At 43.1% G+C, this 18,620-nt stretch overlaps 1 gene segment (V, D, J or C); it reads right to left on the bottom strand.

Annotated features, from left to right (window-relative positions):
- Positions 1-10,057: 10,057 nt before the first annotated feature.
- Positions 10,058-18,445, bottom strand: LOC307166307 (immunoglobulin kappa variable 3-15-like). The segment is given in 4 exons: positions 18,406-18,445; positions 18,244-18,317; positions 11,329-11,429; positions 10,058-10,238 (listed from the first exon to the last, which is right to left on the bottom strand).
- Between the last annotated feature and the right edge of the window lie 175 nt (positions 18,446-18,620).

The raw sequence follows: 18,620 nt of genomic DNA, 5'->3' as shown, positions 1-18,620 counted from the left end.
TTCACCATAGCGGTTAATTAAACAAGTTTTCGTAACAACTAACTCATCATTATGGCTTCGGGGAAGACCGGGATTGTTTGTGCAGTTAGAGGTTGTCATAATAACTGGTACAAAAGAAAGGTTTACTTGGAGCAGGAGTGTTTTAATCATCAAAATCATTGACATTTTAATTATCAGGCGCCCTACGACCAGAGACACACTGGCTGCGTGGCGTTTCTGTTGCGTTACAGAAATATATATTTTTAATAGTATGTAGTAAAAGTTATAAATGAGTAAGATATGTGATGCAAAATAAAGCATTGATTAGATATCACAAAATCATGTTAATTACAATGTGGTTATTATGAAATATATCTCTCTGTGATCTGTGCAGCCGGTGACTTCTTAACAGACTAAGTTTGTGTGTTTCAGTTCTGAAAGAGCTCAGAGGAACATCATGATTTACATAAAGCTGAAATTATGAGGCACATTGTGCAGGTATATCCTGAGAGAGAGTCATGCATGTCTATGAAAGAAAATGCAAACAAATGCATTGCCAAAGATCTTTAATTGCAGAACCAAAACCAAAAATTAAAGTATATACTCGTGATAAGTCTCAGATATGGCATCATACAATTCAAATAATATGAAAAGAAATAAAGAAGAAGAAAAAAACATCTGTTATTTTCATTCAGACAATATTTCAATAACACTGTGAGTTTTTGATACTTTTCTTAGTGAATTCTGAGCCCACTGACACTTCACATGAGAAATCCACATTATCGGTCCAGTCCGAGGAGTCGATGGTCAGAGAGCTGCTCATTTTGAAGGTTTTGTCTTGTTGTTTCTCAGTAGCACTGCTCCAAACTCCATCTGTAACAGAGCGTCCATTGACTGTCCAGCTGACATGAACCAGAGCTACAGAAATATCCTCAGCCAGACACACAAGTGTAGCTTTACTCTCCTTCAGAGCCTCAGGGGGTAAGGGATAATAGATAGGGGGCGCTGGCCCAAAAAAGGTTGAGAACCACTGGTGTAGAGTTATAGGCTTTTCAAACTATTTTAAGGCATGATTTTTTTTTTTTTTAGAGTTTAAATATGTAATTGGTAATTCACACATTTAACTACATTAACTACAATAATGAGTTTATATTTCTATAATAAAGTTTAGGCTATATTTAATACAGTGAATAGATTTTAAAAAAATGAAAATACAGTGTAAAGATCACTTACCAGTCACAATGAGTTTTGTTCCTTGTCCGAATACCACAGTGACACATTTCATATGTTCAGTCGTACAAAAACCTCCTCAGTCTGTGAAGAGACACAAACAGAAGTGAAACACTCACTCAACCTCGGCTGACTGTGTCCTTTACACATTTATTTCATGGAGAAATGTTTCAGATTCAAACACAAACACATTTATGTTGTGTTTTAGTCTTCATATTTGCTGTATTTGACGGCTGTGTATTAAAGTGCTGTGAAACACAATGTCATATGGCTGTTGTTATTCTGAGGTGTCAGTGACTGCAGTGAATCTGCTGTTGTCTCAGTGTGTTCACACTTGTAGTTCGGCTCTCCTGGTTCTTTTGGTCCGGACGGAAAAAAAGAAAACAATACATAGTCCTGATTCGCTCAGCATTCACACTGTCATTTTTAACACCGGACCTAAAGATACAAAGAAAAGAAAAAAGAAAATATTATATGTTGCGATGGAACTTGTCGAACATCCAAAACAATTCTGTGTTCTGCGCTAAATTCGCTCGCTGTGAGTAATTATGATGGTATATGATGGAGCTGACAACCGACAAGCTGTTTTTATACAGTTTTTTTTAGCATGAGGAATTTCTAGTTTTTAGACACGAAATAAAGTGTTTGTTTGTCATCTTTTTCACAGTTGCTGTCATTAATTGTTTTGGTCCCACTTTATATGGCTTTAAGTACTATATGTACTAACATTGAAATTAATAATTTGATACAATGGACTTATTGTGTACATACATGTACAAAAACATTTACATTTTACATTTTTACATTGTAACTATAGCTGTAATTAATTTATGTAATTACATTTATATTTAAACTGTTGACCCTTCCTTTACACCTCAACCCACCCTTAAACCAACCCATACCACCAAACCCCTAACCTTACCTGTATCACACCTTAAAGGGGTCATATAATGGTACATGCACTTTTACAAGTTGATTGTACTGAAATGTGTGTTGGCAGTGCCTGTACACAACCATCATAAAATGATAAAAATCCATCCAGTGGTCTTTTTTTAATCTTCTTAAATGTTTTCCCCCGTTTCAAATCGAGCCGCCTGACCGTGTGACGTCACACGGTCAGACGCTCCTCCCATGATTGTTGATTGACAGCAGCGTTTCAACACAGACCCGCCCTGAGCGAGCTGTCATCATAGTCCGCACGGACCGGCGCGGTCATTGTTGATACGCTGGAGCACTGTCTATGAGCAGAATGGCGTCTAAGCGATTGTGGTGTTCTGTTCTTGGGTGTAATAACGAACACAGCAGTCATATTGATGTTCCTAAATCTGAGCCGCTGAAGACGCAGTGGCTGAGTTTGTTTTCGAAGGGAATATTCCCCACGATCAAAGTCAATGCTTTCATGTTTGCGCAAATCATTTCTCACCAGACTGCTTTATAAAGTAGGGTCAGTATAAAGCTGGTTTTCTATGTACAATGTTCTCAATATAATTCATAATCCCAAGTTTATAATGAACAACGCGTTATGGTTATTGTGTTAGAAACGGTGTACAGAACAGAGGGGCGGGGTGAGCAAAGCTCATTGTCATTTAAAGACACATGCACTTAAACAGCGTGCTGAAAACAGAGCTGTTTTTGACCAGGTAAAATTAGTGTTCTCTTACGAGAGGTTCTCTCGTATTGCGTAAGGAACTTACGCTACGGGAAAAGTCATCTTTTCTCGAGATACTGAAGCCAAAAAATTATCCTTAATTTTTCATAATTTGTCAACGCAGTGCAGCAGGCAGCACAGCAGAGCTAGAGCGGGCAATACTGCGTGCTCATTGGCTGCCGCGCGGCAACTGCTTAAGCCTACCAGTGAGCCCCGCGTGACGTCACGCCCAATCAGGGTGCGCGCGCCCTCGGCGTCACAGCCCGCCAGAAGGGGCGACGTCAGAGCGTATAAAAACAGGGCTCGGAGGCTTAATTCTCTGATTTCTGTCTCTTCAGCGAAGCTCTTCGCATCGCTGCTCTCTGAGAGAAGCCGTCGCCGTCGAAACCAGCAACGAGCCAGCCTAGGACAGCCTGAGGAAGCCGGACGAATCTTCGCCGCCTTCAGCCTGCCGTGCCAGCTCAGCTATCCGGCGATATATCCTTTCTCATTATGTGTTTTACTGATGTATCTTTACTCGAGGCGTTGTTTCAAATGCCTCGCACCACTCCCCGCTCTCTCTCCCTCTGTCGAGCCGCGCAACTGCGCCTCTCACAAGGTGTGTTAGAGATGCGGATGATTACGGGGCTCGCTCTCTCCCTCTGTTCGAGCCGCGCAAAACGTGCCGCTCACAAGGGATCGCAGACGCGTACGGTCACGGGGCTAGCTTTCTTTACGTTACAAGAAAGCTACCCCCCCTCCCCCCCGCCCGCCGTCTCCCGGCGAAAGGAGAAAAGAGTGTTCTAGACCCGCCAAGGCCGGTCTAACCTCCATCTCTAACATATTTCTCAGTCCCCTCCTAGTTCAGGCTACTGGGAATATCTATACTACAGTAAACGAGCCTGTCACAGCACACGCACGCCTGCAAACAGGATAACGCTCTCTGGCTACTCGCCCTCCCCGCACTCTCTCCCTCTGTTCGAGCCGCGCGGACTGCGCCGCTCACAAGGGATTGCAGAAGCTGACAGTCGCGGGGTTAGTTTTCTTTACGTTACAAGAAAGCTACTGTCCCCGCGTCCGTCACTCGCCGGTGATAGGAGAAAAGAGAGTGTTCGAGTCTCACCGAGGCTTGGCTACCGCCTTTCTCACATATTTCTCAGTCCCCTCTAAGTTCAGGCGGCTGGAAATATTAATATTGCAGTAAACGAGCCTGTTACAGTACACGCACGCCTGCAAACATGATAACGCTCTCTGGCTACTCGCTCTCCCCGCACTCTCTCCCTCTGTTCGAGCCGCGCAGACTGCGCCGCTCACAAGGGATTGCAGAAGCTGACAGTCGCGGGGTTAGTTTTCTTTACGTTACAAGAAAGCTACTGTCCCCGCGTCCGTCACTCGCCGGTGATAGGAGGAAAGAGAGCGTTCGAGTCCCACCGAGGCTTGGCTTCCGCCTTTCTCACATATTTCTCAGTCCCCTCTAAGTTCAGGCGGCTGGAAATATTAATATTGCAGTAAACGAGCCTGTCACAGCACACGCACGCCTGCAAACATGATAACGCTCTCTGGCTACTCGCTCTCCCCGCACTCTCTCCCTCTGTTCGAGCCGCGCGGACTGCGCCGCTCACAAGGGATTGCAGAAGCTGACAGTCGCGGGGTTAGTTTTCTTTACGTTACAAGAAAGCTACTGTCCCCGCGTCCGTCACTCGCCGGTGATAGGAGGAAAGAGAGCGTTCGAGTCCCACCGAGGCTTGGCTTCCGCCTTTCTCTCATATTTCTCAGTCCCCTCTAAGTTCAGGCGGCTGGAAATATTAATATTGCAGTAAACGAGCCTGTTACCTTACACGCTCGCCTGCAAAACATGACGACGCTCCGGCTACTCGCCCCGCTTCCCGCGCAAACTGCGCCGTTCTCAGGGATGTCAGAGCGGACGGTCACGAGTAATGCTCAGCACCCCGCGTGCCTCACTCACCGGCGGAATGAGGAGGGAGATGTTTGTAGCCCCGCTGAGGCCGGGCCATTCTCCAATTCCCATACATTTCTCAGCCCCCTCTGAGTTTAGGCGGCTGAAAATGTTAATGTTGCAGCAACGAGCCTGTTATAATACACGCACGTCTGCACGCTATCGCCGACGAAAAACATGACCCGCACTCTCTTATGCTCGAGCGAACCGATAGCCTATGCACTCTTCCCCTGTGGCTCAGTGGCAGAATAACAGGCTTTCACACCAGAGACCCGTGTTCGATCCCGGCTCTGGCAGCAAAATTTTTTATGCTGTTCGCTGATCCAAGCTCGCGGCCAGCTTCTCACACGCAGAAAGTGTGTGTATTGCAGCCAATGAGTCAGTTATACAACTCGCTCGCCTGCACACAAACGCTGTTCATACAGCGGCCCAGAAAATCTGGCAAAGAGTGTTAATTCTGGTTATTCGGCTCACGCCGACGGTGTTTGAGTGTAGTAAATATGCCCACGACCCAGTGTTCATTTCTACACACAAGCACAATTCCCCCTGTGTACCCCACAGAGCACACTCACATAAAGCGCGCACTTGCCGCTCGAGTGTTAAGTGTAGGAAAGGTGCCCGCTCACGAGTGCTCACAACCACACGCTGTTCGCTCTGTCTCACACGTTCAGGGTTCAGATATCGCCACTGCCACCGGCCGTGTTTTAATAAAGAGTCCTGTGACCGCTCCCCTGCGTTCACACTCTGCTATAAACACTCACGCGCGCTCTCTCAGCGCAATCCGGCCGGTCACTGCTATCAGCGAGTCCCCGTCTCGCAGCACTGTCTCAGCGCGCACCGCGCGCCCGCCACTGCAGGTCCCTCGTCCCGCGCTATGCAGCGGGCAGGACTCAGAGGCCATTCGACCCCTAGCTATGATTGCGAATGCATGGAAAGCTATTCCGGGTGTGTCGACATGGGTGCTGGACACGGTAATACAGGGCTATTCGCTACAGTTCAGTCGTCGGCCTCCGCGCTTTCAAGCCCGGACCGAAATGAAAGTGAACGCAGAAGCAGCCCATCTGCTTCATGCAGAAATAGCGAAGCTGCTACGGAAAAAAAAAAAAAAAAAAAAAAAAAAGGCGATAGAGAGAGTTCTCTGACCGAGGCGGGCTTTTACAGCCGTTATTTCCTCGTGCCCAAGAAGGACGGTGGGCTCAGACCCATATTAGATCTGAGACATTTGAACAGGGCTCTCATGAGACGGCCGTTCAAAATGCTTACGACCAGGCAGATCCTCACGCTAATTCGCCCGAGGGACTGGTTCATATCTCTCGATCTGAAAGACTAGCGCAGTCAAAAGAGGAACTCATCTCTCACAAGATAGCGCTTCTCAGTCATCTGGAAAGCCTGGGTCTTTCGGTGAACTGGGCCAAGAGCTCACTTATCCCCAGTCAGTCAATTTCCTTCCTAGGAATAGAACTGGACTCGGTGGCGATGACGGCCAGGCTGTCAGAACAGCGCGCGCGCTGTGTTCGACACCTCGCCGCATCCTTCCAAAAGGGCAGATACCTCCCTCTGAAACGTTTCCAGAAGCTGTTAGGCCATATGGCATCAGCCGCAGCGGTCCTACAGCTGGGTTTACTTCGAATGCGCCCGCTTCAATGCTGGCTGAAATCGAAAATACCCCGCGGAGCGTGGGCTTCGGGCAGCGCTCAAGTCAGCGTGACTCAGGTCTGTGTCTCAGCCCTGCAGCCCTGGCTAGCGCCCGAATGGTACCGACAGGGAGTGACAATGGGAGTCATCTCACACCGCAAAGTGGTCTCGACAGACGCGTCCAACATGGGTTGGGGAGCGCTTTACGGGGGCAGACCAATCTGCGGCCCCTGGTCGGGCCCAGAGCGGAACCTCCATATAAACTGTCTGGAGATGTTAGCGGTCGAGAAGGCTTTGAAGCATTTTCTCCCATACTTGCGGGGACACCACGTGCTAGTTCGCTCAGACAACATGTCAGTGGTGTCCTACGTGAACCGCCAGGGCGGACTCAGATCCAGAGCCCTGCGCGCTCTAACAGAACGCCTTTTGGTCTGGGCTCAGGGCTCGCTGCGCTCGCTGAGAGCCGCGCACGTGCCCGGGCACCTGAACGACGACCCGGACAAACTGTCCAGGGACAATGTTACCCCAGGGGAATGGGCGTTACACAGCCAGACGGTACAGACGTTGTGGCGCCGCTTCGGCGAAGCGAAATTGGACCTTTTTGCCACAAGCGAGAACGCTCAGTGCAAAAGGTTCTTTTCGAAGAGCAAGGATGCGCTGGCCCAAGTTTGGCCCAGTGTCCCGTTGTACGCTTTCCCCCCGATCTCAATGCTGCCTCAGGTATTAGCAAAGATCAGGGAAACGCGCTGCGCAGTGCTCCTCATAGCCCCGCACTGGGAGAACCAACCCTGGTTCCCGGAGCTGGTGAGCCTGTCAGACACAGCCCCGTGGCCGATTCCGGCGAGGAGAGACCGTCTCTCTCAAGCCCGAGGGTCAATTCTGCATCCCCATCCAGAGCGCTGGTCTCTGCATGCGTGGGTAATCAACGAATATTCGCTGATCTGCCAGAAGGGGTAGTTAACACGACCTCGCAGTCCAGAGCCCTCTCGACGAGGCGGCTCTATGCGTCTAAATGGTCAGTGTTTAACAAATGGTGTGCAGGGAAGAGTTTGAACTCTCAGTCCTGTGGGGTTCCACAGGTTCTGAACTTCCTCCAAGAGCTCTTGGACGCGGGCAGGTCCCCCTCCACGCTCAAGGTGTATGTTGCGGCGATTGCTGCGTTCGCCGACTCGGCGCGCGGCCGCGCACTAGGAAGAAACAAACTCATTACCCGTTTCCTGCGAGGCGCCAGGAGGCTGAACCCTCCGCGGCCACCTTCGGTTCCGATATGGGATCTGTCTTTGGTCCTGGAGGCCCTTAAAGCTTTTCCCTTCGAGCCGTTAGACTCTGTGGGTCTCTAATACCTCACTTTCAAAACCGTTTTTCTGCTGGCCCTCGCCTCAGTAAAACGTGTGGGTGACTTGCATGCGCTATCAGTTAGCGCGTCGTGTCTCGAGTTTGGACCTAACGACTCGTTAGTCATTCTCAAACCTAGACATGGCTATGTCCCTAAAGTGTTGGGTACTCCTTTCAGAGCACAGGTTATCTCCCTCTCAGCCCTGCCGCCGGGAGCCAGCGAGGTCGATAATAACCTCCTTTGCCCTGTCAGGGCGTTAAGGCTTTATATTACGCGCTCTGCAGCCTTCAGGCTCTCAGAGCAGCTCTTTGTTTCGTTTGGTGGGCACACCAAGGGTCTCGCCGCCTCGAAACAGACGCTATCCAGATGGATAGTGGACGCTATTGCGACAGCATACGCGTCCAAAGACCTGCAGTGCCCTCTGGGCATACGGGCTCATTCCACCAGAGGCGTTGCCTCATCGTGGGCATGGTCCAGTGGGATTTCCATTTATGACATTTGTACGGCAGCAGGCTGGGCCTCCCCGTCTACATTTGTTAGGTTTTATAACCTGGAAGTTCCCGCCCTGCAGGCTAAACTTCTTGCAGTCTAAAATCATGTTCATGCCCTGCTCTTCGCAGGCTGGATATTAGATTTGACTCTTCTGGTCGAGCCGCACTTTCAGGGAAAGCTTTTATATACAGACCGGCTGCGCCGCTCTGTTTCTCCCTACGGGTGCTTATGTACATGTGTTGGCCCGCATTGCTGGCCACCTCTCTCCCCACTCTTCACTCCCCGGGTCCCCTCCCCCTGGAGTTGTGTGTGGATGCATGGCGCGCACGGCGTTGACAAAGGGTTCCCGTAGCGTAAGTTCCTTACGCAATACGAGAGAACCTCTCGTAAGAGAACGATACTCGGTTACTCACGTAACCTCGGTTCTCTCTAGAGAGGGAACGAGTATTGCGTTCCCTGCCGTGCTTGCGCCTCGAGCTCATGTCGCTTCATTCGACAGAAACCAGAGAATTAAGCCTCCGAGCCCTGTTTTTATACGCTCTGACGTCGCCCCTTCTGGCGGGCTGTGACGCCGAGGGCGCGCGCACCCTGATTGGGCGTGACGTCACGCGGGGCTCACTGGTAGGCTTAAGCAGTTGCCGCGCGGCAGCCAATGAGCACGCAGTATTGCCCGCTCTAGCTCTGCTGTGCTGCCTGCTGCACTGCGTTGACAAATTATGAAAAATTAAGGATAATTTTTTGGCTTCAGTATCTCGAGAAAAGATGACTTTTCCCGTAGCGTAAGTTCCTTACGCAATACTCGTTCCCTCTCTAGAGAGAACCGAGGTTACGTGAGTAACCGAGTATCGTTTTCTTACAATACTAATGAGAATTTTTAATTAAAGTGTATTACAAACTTTCCATTTAGACCCTAAATAATCATAATAACTTGTACAAAAATGGGATTATATGACCCCTTTAACAGCAGCAAGTGTTTTACAATACAACATGAACACAATAAGTACATTGTACATATTTTTCGATGTAAGTACATAGAACTTAAAGCCACTTAAAATAAAGTGGGACACATTTTTTTCTGTGTTATTATTGTTCATTTGTAGATGAGATTGCATGATTATTTGCAGCCAAAGATGAGAGTAATCTGTTGTGAACATTGAGAGAATTCACTTTGGGAAGAAGATGCCGTTTGTCGGGCGTTTCAAACGAAAGTGAACAACTGAATCCATCACATACTGTAAGTGTGTTAGTGAAGGGAACATGCTATGGTCACTTCAAGAAAGTGTGTCTTTACACCTGAGGACCAGAGATGAGAAACTGCTGTAGCTTCAGAAGACCTGGAATACTCAACATTCACGAGTTTGTGCCCATATAATCTTAGTGAAAGTGGTAAACGGATTTGGCTTGCTGTCCGCTATAGAGGGGCTCAGAGAGGACATTCTCCTCGAGCTCCGATCGCCCCCTATTACACAGGCCAAATAGGGTACAAAAGGAGGAGAAGGGGAGGAGGAGGGATGCCAAAAGAACTAACCACGAGAAATGGTAAGAGGCTGGTTTTATATCTTGGTATTAATTAGAAGATTAGATGGGCGTACTCCTCCCAAAATTACGTTAATAACTTCACTTATATATGTTGATAAACATATTTTTCTAAAATAATTACTTACAGGACAGAAAGTAAAGTTTTAGTTAGTAAATTAGGTTAATCATCATGAATATGAGAATTGAAGTAGTGATCTTATCATCTGTTGTCTAAAAGCAGAAGTGAATGTGAGCAGTGAGGAGGTTTTTGTCATGCTGTGAATCACTGTGATACGTGCTCACTAGCAGAGACGTCATATGTGTTACAGTAATACACTGCAGAATCACCAACATCCACATTACTGATGATCAGACTATAATCTGATGTAGATGAGTGTGTTGATGTGAATTTAGGAGCAGAGAAACCAGGGCCCGGTTTCCCAATAACACTCACTCTTAGCGTGCTAAGAGAGCTCGAAAGATATATCTTACCAAAGGTGTTTATGTTCCTAAGTGTGTTCCCCGAACTATACCTTAGGAAGCTGCTTAAGATATTCCTTCTTACGTGCGACGTTACCCGGCGCTGTCCGTGGCGATGCTGCTGAATGTTTTTATATCGATGGCTCGAGAATCAATTATTCTCTAGTGCAGGGGCTGTTTATGTGAGAAAGCGGAGTTCTTTATAAATGAAGCACTTCAGAAATAGTTGAAATTGCAATTTATTATGATTATTGGATATTATAAAAAATAATCCAAACTATAATAGCCTATAATAGCCTAGCCTACATATTTAAAAATTTTAACATATAGGCCTATTGCTGCCACAATAACCTTTTCAAAAATTTACGTGCCTTCTTCTCTTTCCCATTTTTGTTCGCTGAGGTGGAGCTGCGATGAAATATCGTTCTTGTAAACACTTTCCAGTATTTCAGTAATAAAAGTTTACATCTTGCGTACGGTGCTCGGCAGTGATCAAAAAGGATTTAAACCGTGAATTTTGAATCTCTTGTAAACTCAGAGGTGTGGATTCAGACGGCAATTAAATTACCACACGACCTGTTTGTCAAAAAACAGAAGGTAACTAAAATCACAGACTTACCCCTGTAAATTTTTTAAATACCGGACGAGCCCATGAGAAACAATATTAGCGTCCGAATATGACTTAACTGACAGTAGCCTATGCTTTCACTGGCCTTTAAAAGAGCGTTTTAATTAAATAAATAATATTGTATAATAATATAATTAAAATTCTAACAACAATCAGTGTAATGACAATTTTATTCTTTGCATGAAAACACTTGAATTAGCCTAATTTAATACTGTCTGGGTGTATTAAAACTTCAGAATAATATTCATATAGACCTGCAACAGTGATAAAGCTAAGAGTGGCCAGACCAACCTTACGAAAGTGTGACTTACAGAAGATATACTTAGCGAACGAACGTTTCGGGAATCGTGCCATAAGGTTAAGAGAGAGGTTAAGGAATAGGTTAAGAACTACTTAAGAGATAAGAACGCTTTGGGAAACCGGGCCCAGATCCATATAATGGAGACTTAGAGCCATGATAAAATTTTAACACATATTGAGGAACTCCTCCTGGAGTCTGTTTGTACCATCTAGCAGATTGGTCAGTTACTGTCCCCAGATTACAGTCCAGTTTAGCTGTTTCTCCTTTATTGACTGTGATTAATGGACTCTGAGTCACTACAGTCACTCCACTGACACCTGCAGAATAAACACATCCTTTATATGAGATTGTGTGTCAAAACACTTTAAATCTGACATCAGAAATGATGAAAACTTACAGGTCAGAAGAGTAAAGAAAGCACAGAATATCGTGATTATCTTGTGATTTGGTCTGTGTGACGTGTAAAGATGAGCAGTGCTGTAGAATAATGCTGAGATGATCAGAGAGAGAAACTTTAAGACAGTCAAGAGCTCTGAGAGGGAGGAGCCACTGAAAGACACGCCCACCTCATACAATAGACACACCCACAGCATACAATAGACATGCCCACATAACACAATATACACGCCCACCTCGTACAATTGACACACCCATCTGACAAACTACACATGAGGAAACTGAGGAAGTCTCACTTCATCACTGAGGAAAATGTGTTAAAGTTTTTCTCAATCGATTTGACACATTTCTGCAAACTCAGATCACTGTTCTCAAAACAATTAACACAGAGATCTGAACACTTTATAATTGTGCTAAACAGATCATATTCTCAATTGCACATAGCATGATTTCAATAGAGTGCCGAAGTTATGACGTCACTTTGTAGGCCAAAACGCGGAAGTGAGTTAGCATTTTAGCACTTCCGGTTCCCTCGCCCTAAAGTCTATGGGTTTTTTGAATGGGATTTTGCTAAATCGCCTGAAATAAGGTCTGTGGTTAACAAAGCCTCTAAATATTTTCACGTTTTGATCTATGACATAAAACACACCAGTTATAACCTGCTTGTGATTTTTTAAACTGTATTGTGTCTGCAAACGGTGGTTGCTAACAAGTTGCTAAAAGGGACTACATCCTTTGGCGGGGACTTTAGACGTCATCATGACAAACAGAAATCTCTCACAAGCCCGCGTTTCAGCCTCACATTCTTAGAAGTTTACCTTTCAGTTAATATACATAACGTTATATATTTAGTCTTTTCAAATTGTAGTTTTTCCAAATATTGTTGTACACAGAATTCTGTGATATTAAGGTAACCGATTACCAGTTCTTTATTTCTGTGGAGAGACTGTAGCGTCGTTTCCCGGTCAACTATAAATCAATGACTCTTCAACACATTCAGCGATCGCCCGGTAAACCAAATAGCAATGCTTAAAGCTATAGTAGGTAATCCTGTTCAGAAACACTTTTTTTTATACTGGGTGAAATGGTCCTTCCATCCTGAGAGTAGTCAATACATTATGTGTTCAGAAAAAGGAATGAAAACAATCAGACCTCTGTAGCAGCTGCAGGACAGTAAAAACTCTGACCAATCACTGCCACTCGGTGCGAATGTAAAGAACCAATCAGATGCCTTCAGAGCCAGGAGGAGTGTCTTAGCAGTGTCAATCAAGTTCGCGTACGCGCTGATCGCCCTCTCTTGCACAGCACGTGCCGTCATTCAAAATCAAGATTGCCGGTGTGCCGAGCAGCTGTGCTAATGGCGGACAAACAACCAAAACTGCCAATTTCTCGAGTGGAACCTGCTCATACAACAAAGACAGGTAAACGGAAAAAGACCGATGACGATAAACAAGCCCGTCGGAGCCCATTGACTCAGTGTTAAAACAAAGCAACAACTGAAACCTGCTAATTCACTGGCTTGTCATGTTGCTAAAATAATGTACTAGCAAACCTTATTTAGCATTACATATCGCTAGAATAATTATTTACATAGCCTACTGCAACGTTACCGTTATATTATCTTACTAGCTATTTATAACTCATAGAAAGAGTGCAACGTTATAAAGTTACATTACATGTATTACATAATACGTAATGATTTGAGGACCAAGTTTGTAGTCAAAGTATGGGCAGGCCAGTCAATGTAAAGCATTTTGTCCCTACCAGTGAATGTGCCATAACTGTTTATCCGTCGTCATCGGTTTACTAGCCTGCGCGTTCAAGGCAGGCTCCGCTGTGGGGGAGCTTTACATAACAAAATACATGTTTAACAGCTAGTAGGCCTAACGTTATATGTTATGAATCTTACACGAAATTCATCTTCATCACAGTGCAACTAATGGAAATGGAAAAACGTGTATCAATGCAACCTGTTTTTAGCTTTGCCTTATAGTTATAACTAGCTCGTTAGAGAATCAAAAAAAATTTTTTTTAAACTTTACCAATATCGATATGATAGCTTGATAGTGAGTAGGCTACTAAAATAAATCTTATTTGTTTATATTCATAATGATAAAGTTAGATTTTTTTTTATTACATGTGATTCTGACATGATGCTACATGCACTGCGCTCCTTCCTCTCCGCTCGTCTCAGGTAAATAATGCGTCTTCCAGCTCAGCTGTCGGAGTCGCGCGTTCATGTGTTTTGGGGGCGTGGCTTTGGAAGGACCCCAGAAGGGAGAGGGTGGACTGAATGGAAATAATGAGCTGTCTTTAAAACAGTCGTGAGAGGTCTACATACACTCGATTTTTATACTTTCTTTTTCAGAATACTTACATTTTAATTATGTATTGATATATACATAAAGTTTAAACACATTTGAAAAATAAGTTTTTTAGACCATTCTTACCTACCCCAGCTTTAATCAATCATAAAGATAACTATAGATCAATGTTGTTCCAATATTGTTGCCATCAACATTAATAACATCAGGTTTTCATCGATATGGTAATGGTGATTCAACATTTATTTTGCATTGAAATTTCAATATCAACCATAATGATGATTCAGATGGAAAAACAATGTTTATTCAATGTTGGCTTGCTGTCTGGGTTCATACTCCCTGAGACAGGATAGCGCTGATGTGCCTAAAAATGTTCCACCACCCATGGATGAAGAGGAGGAAATGGCTACACAATTTATGGTTTAGCCTACTTATTTTATGAAAATAAAGATGTTTACTACAACTCTTGCTGTAAGGTTTCTGTGGCTCAGTGATTAGAGCATTTTGTTAACTGTGCAAAAGGTTGCGAGTTCAATTCCCAGAGAACACGATATGTATAGCCCGAATGCACTGTAAGTCGCCTGTCTGACAAATACCAAGAATTAAATGTTAAACTATTGTATACTACTTGTATACTATTGTAACTACACTCCAGCCAGCTCACAGTAATGTGAATGTGAGATAAAATTTACTACACTGGCTCTCACATTGGGGCTTGTGGATTACCAGGTAAAAATATATAGAAAATGTTAACAAAATTAGTATATATGGTTCATTTAGGGAACATATATGGTTTAATTATAATATATTATAATAAGCTTTTGTTGATGCTATTGGACAATTCTCTTTAAATTCAACATATATAATTATATACAAGTTAATACAACTATTATATTAAATGTTTGGAATTTAACTGTGCTATGCTTGTTCAGAGATTATTTGTAGCCTATAGTTATCTTAAATTCATAGAACACTATTATAACTCCTCTATCTCTCCCTAGTTTTACTTACCGAGACTCGATAAACCTTGTCCCTCATGCTGGCCCGTACAATACCGGCAATGTCCAGATTTATAGTGGTTATCTCCTCGATCTATGGTTTTTCTATCGTCTAAGAAAAAGGACATAAGATTGGAAATTGATACGGCCATAGCTAACGTTAGTGCTTCTGTGATGGTAAAAGCGCGTTTTTTTCTGGCGAATTAGCAAATGGTATGCAAAAATACAGTCAAACATAATACAGTGAAAGATAATCTTTAAAGTTTATTTGGGGCACAATGATCAGGCATAATAATCTTAATCACAAAGAAAATATTATTAAGGTTTATATAAACTAACAAAATAATAAACGAATAAATAAAACATTAACAAAAGATAAAAAAAAAAAAATCTCAGAGAGGCACGCATAAACAAAATTAGTTTCTAACATTTTTGGAAAAAACGAATGGGCAATATTTCTCATGAAAAAGTGGATAAGTGTTCATACCATAGACTGTAAAAAATAGGTTCATACACAGCGCAGATCATAATGAGCGAGCGAGTGAGTTTTTTAAATAAAGTTTGAGGAAGCTTGATGATGACGTTGATCCGCGACCATGGTGTGCTGTAGTGCTGTAGTCCGTTTATAGCCTACCGTTAGCATTTTATATCTGACGGCTTTATTTAGGCTTCAAAATGTATACACTTTGGATTAACTTGTAAAGATTATCTTGATAGACAAAACGTGTAAGGGTCACAACTCTTTGCTGAACACAGATCTTATTTTTTGCGATTTTCCAAAAGTCTATGGGGAAAATGCATAGCTTTTTGATCGAGGGAACCCATGCGCCGCTAACTTCCGGGTTGTCCTACAAATTGACGTCATAACTTCGGCACTCTATTGGCCCCAAACTAGTAGGCCAATCTGATTTAATCTGGTTAACAATAGACACATCACTGGAAATTTTTTTTACACAGCTATCACAATTGCATTAACGATAAAAACTATTTTCAAAAGTAGCAAACACTGTTATGCAAATAAAAAAATAAGAATAAGCATGAGAGAGTTTAAGAAAAGTAGAGAGAGAAGAGATGGGTGAAGTGGAGGACATTGGTGTAGTGGAAATAATAAGAGGAGAAATTGTACAAAGACAAAAGGAAGGGATGAAAGAGGAGTGAAGACACACAGACTCTCAAATGAACTAATGCATCCTTACTAGTGATAAAATCTGCCTGAGGAACATTGTGTTGGATTGCATTCGGGTGTCACTGGTTAAGGATTACTTTATGACTGCCTTCTCTGTGCTTGTTTGCATATGTTAAAAAATATGTTTTGCACATAAACAGACTTTCACAGTTTCAGAGTTATAACAAAACATGTTTGATATATGTGATGCAGTGTCCAAGCGATTTTGCCCAGATAGGCTACTGTTAATGTTTTGCTATAGACACACACTTGTGCTGTTACCTTCTGTTGATAAAGAGAAATACTCATAATCCAAACATGTATGAATTGAAAATCATTCAAATGAGTTTACGTTTGTCCTCTAATTAAGTTTACACTCTATCTTTTGAGTCGATATTGACTTTGCGTATGTGCTCATGTTTATGCATGTTTGTCTAAAAGAGTACGTTTGTGTGGGTTAAATCTGCTTGAAGTATTGCTCTTATCATCTGTTGACTAAAAGCAGAAGTGAATGTGAGCAGTGAGGAGGTTTTTGTCATGGTGTGAATCACTGTGATACGTACTCTTTAGCAGAGCTGTCCCATGTCTTACAGTAATACACTGAAGATTCACCAACATCCACATTACTGATGATCAGACTATAATCTGATTTAGATTAATGTGTTGATGTGAATTTAGGAGCAGAGAAACCAGATCCATATGCTGGAGACTTAGAGCTCGAGCTATGATAAAACACTAACACATATTGAGTAACTCCTCCTGGAGTCTGTTTGTACCATCTAGCACCAGAATCAGTTACTGTCCCCAGATTACAGTCCAGTTTAGCTGTTTCTCCTTTATTGACTGTGATTAATGGACTCTGAGTCACTACAGTCACTCCACTGACACCTGCAGAATAAACACATCCTTTATATGAGATTGTGTGTCAAAACACTTTAAATATGACATCAGAAATGATGAAAACTTACAGGTCAGAAGAGTAAAGAAAGCACAGAATATCGTGATCATCTTGTGATTTGGTCCGTGTGACGTGTAAAGATGAGCAGTGCTGTAGAATAATGCTGAGATGATCAGAGAGAGAAACTTTAAGACAGTCAAGATCTCTGAGAGGGAGGAGCCACTGAAAGACACGCCCACCTCGTACAATAGACACGCCCACATCTGACAAACTACACATGAGCTTCTCACTTCTTCACTGAGGAAAATGTGTTCAAGTTTTTCTCAGTTGATTTGACACATTTCTGCAAACTCAGATCACTGTTCTCAAAACAATAAACAGTGATCTGAACACTTTATAATTGTGCTAAACAGATTGAAAGTTTTCATTTATTTCATACAAATTACAAATCATATGCATTTTTTTTCTCTCAAAACATTCAGTACAAGCTTCTCAAATGCTGACAGTTTACATATTCAACATTTTATAATTATCAGGAAAAAAACATTTGCAACTCTTTTTATTGAATTTACAAAAAAACACAAAAATGTATGTACCATTTTCCCAAACACAGCAAACAAAACTCTGTAATTTCTCATATTCTCAATCGCACATGGCGTGATTTCATTATTTGGCCCCAAACTGGTATCTTCTGGTTAATAATACACACATCAATGGAAATGCAATTTGTGTAATTGTTTACACAGCTATCACAATTGCATTAATGATAAAACTATTTTCAGAAGTAACAAACATTGTTATGCAAATAAAAAAAGAAGAATAAGCATGAGAAGGGGAAAATAAAGACATGTAAGAGTGGAAGAGAGTTGAGGAATGGGAGAGGAAAAGGTAGAAAGAGATGAAGAGAAGAGGAGGAGAGAGATTAAGAAAAGGAGAGGGAGAAGAGATGGGTGAAGTGGAGGACATTGGTGAAGTGGAAAGAATAAGAGGAGAAATTGTACAAAGACAAAAGGAAGGAATGAAAGAAGAGTGAAGAGATGTAGAAGGTACAGACTTTCAAATGTAATTGAAAAATAAATGAATAAATCGTCTTGAGAGAAGCTGAAACAGATCAAAAGTGTTAAAAAGACATATTCCACTTCTATATTTATAAATGTTGTACTATAGTATTGATAGTGTACATTTGTAGTTTTAGGAGAGGAGAATCCAGATCCATATTCAGGAGATCTTCATGTTTATACCAGCGTCCACCATCAGTCGAGCTGCCGGTGTTTCACACCAATGACACAGTCTGTCCTTTATTGACTGAGATTAATGGAGGATTCTGCGTCACTACAGTCACTCCACTGACACCTGAGAATAAACACACCATTACTGAGACTCAATATCACATATTCATGATCATATTAGATGTGCATCTTAAACTGCAGTGATGTCTTACATGACAGAGTGATGATGAGGATGAGGAAGACCGTCAGCATGTTGTGAGTGTGTGATGTGAGATTGAACAGAGAAGAGCGATCAGAGACGAGCTATAAGAGACTGAAGAGGGAGGAGCCTCTCAGTAACATCATCATTCACATCTGTCACGGAATGGTAAACGAGAGTCGAGGATACAAATGCAGAGTTAGTTTATTAGTGACATGCAGGTACGGT

The sequence above is a fragment of the Squalius cephalus genome (genome assembly GCF_949319135.1).
Source record: "Squalius cephalus genome assembly, chromosome: 1".
In the NCBI taxonomy this organism is placed as follows: domain Eukaryota; kingdom Metazoa; phylum Chordata; class Actinopteri; order Cypriniformes; family Leuciscidae; genus Squalius; species Squalius cephalus.
Note: the sequence above shows the minus strand (reverse complement) of the source record. Positions and strands in the feature narration are given on the sequence as shown.